This window comes from Trachemys scripta, chromosome 12 (assembly GCF_013100865.1).
Source record: "Trachemys scripta elegans isolate TJP31775 chromosome 12, CAS_Tse_1.0, whole genome shotgun sequence".
NCBI lineage: Eukaryota > Metazoa > Chordata > Testudines > Emydidae > Trachemys > Trachemys scripta.
The window spans coordinates 28,354,900-28,360,899 of record NC_048309.1 but is presented as its reverse complement, the minus strand read 5'-3'; positions in this window follow the sequence as shown (position 1 = coordinate 28,360,899).

Genomic DNA, 6,000 nt, shown 5'->3' with positions numbered 1-6,000 from the left:
AGTACCTGATCCATTAGGTGTTGGAAAGTGGCTGGCACCCCATGTAATCCGTTATAAAATGGAACAGCCCTAGGGGGGTGGCAAATGCAGTTTTTTCCCCAGGAGTCTTTTGTAAGGGGTATTTGCCAATAGCCCTTGGTCAAGTCCAATGTTGTTATGTATCTTGCCTTTCCAAGCTGATCCAAGAGTTCGTCAACTGTGAGGCTCCATTTGGGCCCTGAAATCCACACAGAACCACGTGGCACCATCTGGTTTGGGCACTACGACCACTGGGCTGCACCAAGGGCTTTGGGATTCCTCAATAACCCCCAGCTCCAGCATCGCCTGAATCTCTTGTTCTAGGGCCTCACAGAGCTTTTCGGGAACTCGGTAGATCTTGTGTTTGGGCTTGGCCGTCGGATTCATCCGGATTTGATGGGCCATTAGATGAGTCTAACCCAGCTGAGAGGAGAAGAGATCATCAAAGTATCCCAGAAAGTTCCTGGCCTGTCATTGCAGGTGAGGAGGGAGGCATTCTGCTATGGGTACATCTGCAGTGCCAGCTGGGGATTGCACCTCTGGTCCCAAGTCATCCAGCAGGTCCCAGGAGTCTATAAACAGACCTTCCTGTGCTTTCCATGCTTTTAACAAGTTTAACAAAATTTGTTTTCTCCTCTTCTTATCTGGGCAATGGATCTCTTAGTCCAAGTCCTCTATTCATCTTATGACCTTGAAGGGCCCTTGCCATTTGGCCAAGAGCTTACTCTCAGAGCTGGGTAACAATAGCAAGACCCGGTCACAAGACTGGTAGACTTTCTCTCCAGCTCCTTTATTAGAGTAGTGAGCCTGGGTCTATTGGGCCCGTTCCAGATTCTCTCGGTCAAACGTGGCCACCTGGTTTAGTCGCTCACACATTTGTAACACATATGAATTACATTTTGGGCTCAGAAAGGTTGCTTTTCCCACGTTTCCTTAAGAAGGTCCAGTATTCCTTGGGGTTGCCGGCCATAAAGCATCTGAAATGGGGAATATCCTATTGAGGCCTGCAGCACCTCTCGTACTGCGAACATAGGATAGGGCAGGAGTTGGTCCCAATTGCAAGGGTCAGTGTTTACAAATATTTTTAACATGTTTTTCCAGGTTCGATTGAACCTCTCCTCCAGGCCATCTGTTTCGGGGTGGTACACGGAGGTCTGAAAGGCTTAATCTTGAGAAGTGTCCACACCTCCTTTAACAACCGGGACATGAAATTTGTCCCTTGGTCAGTCAGGATTTCGGTAGGTAAACCCACCCGAGAAAAACGTTGAACTAGTTCTGTTGCTATAGTTTGTGCTGTTATTGAGCACATGGGGATCACTTCTGGATATCATGTGTCGTAGTCCACCACAACCAGTATGGGTTGGTGGCCCCGGGCACTTTTCTTTAGGGGGCCCACAATATTGATCCCTATCCTCTCAAAGGGCATACATACTAGAGGTAGGAGTATTAGAGAAGCCCGTCCTGAACCCTTTGGTGCAACCTGCTGACAGTCTGGACAGGACGCACAGAAATTAGCAGCCTCCTTATGGATCCCCAGCCAGAAGAATTGAGCCAATAAGCGGGCTAATGTTTTTTCCTGGCCAAGATGGCCAACTGATGGTATTGAATGAGTCAGTCGCAAAACTTCCCTCCTGGCCTCCTGGGCACCAGGAGTTGGTAGCAGGTCTCCCTTGTTTTTAGGTCAAGGTCAACACGATAGAGCATATCATTCTTTAGTTCAAAATGGGGAAACTGGACAGTTCGGCCTCCTGGGTAACCATCCCGTCAATCACTGCTATCCGGGCATACGACTCGCTTAAAGTGTCATCTTCCTTTTGCCCACATATGAAGTCGTAGTCTGGGTTAAATGGGCTAAGTCTATGTCGGGAGGACAAACCTCCTGGAGAGGGTCTCCTGGATCAGAAGGCACTTCTCCCCCTTTGGATTGGGCATCGTTCATCTGCTGAGATGGTTCCCCTGGTTCTGTTTCCCCAGCCAGATGGGTCTGTAAACAGGCCCTCCCTTCTTCTTGGTGTTGCCTTTGGGACTTCCTAATCCTCTGGGTTTGGGTAGACCCCTCCAAAACGTCAGATTTCAGTATTGGAAATATATCATCCAGCTTTTGGGGTATCGGTTCAGCTGGAGTAGAAGGTCCTGATCGGGGGAGGAGCAAGGAAGGGAACTGTTGCCAATCTCTCCCAATTATAACCTTCAAGGAAGGCATTTTGTTATGCCGACCCGAATTTTTGCTTCATGATCACCCACCTTCAGTTGTACCCAAGCCGTGGGGTAGAACTGGACATCCCCATGCACACACATCACCTTCAAGGGGCGGTCATATTGGAGGGTGCTAAGGTCAAGCAGGGACCCTTGAACCAGGCTTGGGAGCATCCTGAGTTCACCAGCCTGGGCATAGTGCACCCTCCCATGGTGACTTGGGCAACATAGGCCTTATGCCGCTGGTCAAGCCTGGGCTCAGAGCTGCTACACGTTTCAGTGACCCCCCACAGTCTAAGAAGTCACATTCCATGAAAATCCTACAGCAGGAAGATCCATTCCTTGCTCTTTTGATTTACAGATTAACACCAACAGCAGCTGGTGGATCTAGTCCAGCACAACTCCTGATGGGAAGACAACTCAGAACTATGGTTCCAACTTTGGAAAAGAATCTATCTTCAACGTGGCCAGACATGATTGAGAGTAACCAAATTGGATAAAAGAGTAAATGAGCTTCTGAACAATTTTACAACAGACATCACTCAGTTAGAGCACTGCTGGATCTAGAACCTGGTGACTGTTCGTGTCAAAGTGGATGGAAGGAAAGGATGGACAACTCCAGCTGTTCTAAAGAAAAATAATTCAGAGCCCAGATCATATGTGCTCGAGACTGACGGTGAAGAGTTCAACAGAAACCATCAAAATCCACAGTTTGTTCCTCAGAGAGAACAATCAACAGAGCCAGCTCTACAGATGGAGATGCAGGATGAGAAGAAGATGGCTCAAGGATTCCAAACTGACCACACCCAGTCATGGCAACTAATGGACAGCCAGGTGACCAAGTTGTTACACATGTTTGAGGTGTGTAATTAGAAAACCAATATGATTCAGAGACACTAAACAGACTGATATATACTGGATGTCAAAGACAATATGATAGTGTAACGATTCATGCTTGAATAACAAGAGTATAATAGTAGGGGTATACTACTGATCACTGACCAGGATGGTGATGGTGTCTGTGAAATGCTCAGAGAGATTACAGAGGCTACAAAACAGAAAACCCAATAATAACAGGGTATTTCAACTATCCCCCTATTGACTGGGTACATGTCACCTCAGGACAGGATGCAGAGATAAAATTTCTAGACTCTGTAAGTGACTGCTTCTTGGAGAAGCTAGTCCTGGAACCCACAAGGGGAGAGGCAATTCTTGATTTAGTCTAAGTGGAGCACAGGATCTGGTCCAAGAGGTGAATATAGCTGAACTACTTGGTAATAGCAACCACAATGTAATTAAATCTAACATGTTTGTAGGGGCAAAATACCAAAAAAACCCACCACAGTAGCATTTTAACTTCAAAAAGGGGAACTACACAAAAATGAGGAAGCTAGTTAAACGGAAATTAAAAGGAACAGTCACAAGGGTGAAATGCCTTGAAGCTGCATGGAAACTTTTTTACAACACCATAATAGAGGCTCAAACTAAATGTAATCCCAAAGTAATAAAAAACATCAAGAGGACCAAAAAAAAAAAAAAAAAAGCCACCATGGCTAAAGAGCAGAGTAAAAGAGGCAGTTAGAGACAAAGACATCCTTTACAAATTGGAAGTAAAATCTGACAGGAGATTAGAAAGGAGAATAAACTCTAGCCAGTCAAGTGTAAAAGTATAATTAGGAAGGCCAAAAAAGAATTTGATGTATCTGAGGTACTTAACTTTTTTTTTTTTTTTTGCTGTTAGTTTTTCTAACAGCAAAAAAAAAAATGTTAAGTACCTCAGAAGCAGGTAGCCTGCCAAACAATCAATGGGGCCATTTTACGATCAAGATGCTAAAGGAGCACTCGAGGAAAAGGCCATTGCGGAAAAGCTACATGAATTCTTTGCATCGGTCTTTACTGCATAGGATATTAGGAAAATTCCCACTCTTTTTAGGTGACAAATATGAGGAACTCTCCCAGATTAAGGTGTCAGTGGAGGTTCTTTTGGAACAAATTGACAAACAAAAATAAATCACCAGGACTAGACGGCATTCACCCAAGAGTTCTGAAGAAACTCAGATATGTTTAAATCAGCCTCTGTACCAGGTGATTGTAAAATAGCTAATGTAACACTGATTTTAAAAAAAGGCTTCTTGACAATTACAGGTCAGTAAGTCTAACTTTAGTACCAGGCAAATTGGTTGACACTATAGTAAAGAACATATTTATCAGATACATTGATGAACAAAATATGTTGGGGAAGAGTCAACACAGCTTTGTAGAGGGAAATCATGCCTCACTAATCTATTAGAATTCTCCGAGGAAGGGCCGGCTCCAGGGTTTTTGCCGCCCCAAGCGTCGGAAAAAAAAAAAAAAGCCACGATCACGATCGGCGGCAGCTCCACCGCGTCGCTTTCTTCTTCGGCGGTACTTCGGCGGCAGGTCCTTCCCTCCAAGAGGGACTGAGGGACCCGCCCCCGAATTGCCACCGAAGAGCCCGACCTGCCGCCCCTTCCCCTTGGCCGCCCCGAGCACCTGCTTGCTGAGCTGGTGCCTGGAGCCGGCCCTGCTCTGAGGGTGTCAACAAGCATGTGGATGAGAGTGATCCAGTGGATATAGTGTATTTGGACTTTTGGAAAGCCTTTGACAAGGTCCCACGCTAAAGGCTCTTAAGCAAAGTAAGCAGTCATGGGATAAGAGGGAAGGTCCTCTCATGTACAGTAAAAGATAGGAAACAAAGGGTAGGAATAAATGATCAGTTTTCACAATGGAGAGACATAAATAGCAGGGTACCCCAAGGATCTGTACTGTTCAACATATTCATACATGATCTGGAATAAGGTGTAAACAGTGAGGTGGCAAAATTTGAAGATGATATAAAATTACTCAAGATAGTTAAGCTGACTGCAAAGCTGACTGCAAAGAGTTACAAAGGGATCTCACAAAATTGGGTGACTGGGTAACAACGTGGGAGATGAAATTCAGTGTTGATAAATGCAAAGTTATGCACATTGGAAAACATAATCCCAACTATACATATAAAATGATAGGGTCTAAATTGGCTGTTACCACTCAAGAAAGAGATCTTGGAGTCATTGTGGATAGTTCTTTGAAAACATCTGCTCAGTGGGCAATCAAAAAAGCTAACAGAATGTTAGGAACCATTAGGAAAGGGATAGAAAATGAGACAGAAAATATCATATTGCCTCTATATAAACCCATGGTACACCCACATCTTGAATATTGCGTGCAGATGTGGTCACCCCATCTCAAAAAAGATATATTGGAATTGGAAAAAGTACAGAGAAGGGCATCAAAAATGGGTAGGATAATGGAACAGTTTCTGCATGAGGAGAGATTAATAAAACTGGGACTGTTCAACTTAGAAAAGAGATGACTAATGGGAGATATGATAGAGATCTATAAAATAATGAATGGTGTGGAAAAAGTGAATAAGGAAGTGTTCTTCATCCCTTCACATAACATAAGGACCAGGGGTCATCCATAATAGGTAGCGGGTTTAAAACTAATATAAGGAAGTTGTGAGCCTCCGTGTCCGCGTCTGAAGGAGGCCACGCCTCCTCGCAGTTTGGTCCGCTAGAATCTTCTCCACACAAAGAAAAAAAAGGGGGGAATTAGCGGTTCTCAGTGGGCTCCGGCCTTTAAGCAGGGCAGGGCAGTAAACAGTCTGGGCTCTGGCCTGCAACCAGGCAGAGCTGTAGCAGTTTATTCAACCAGCTGTTAAGCAGGGTGGGGCAGCAAACAGTCAAGGCTCTGGCCTGCAGTCAGACAGAGCTGTAGCACCAG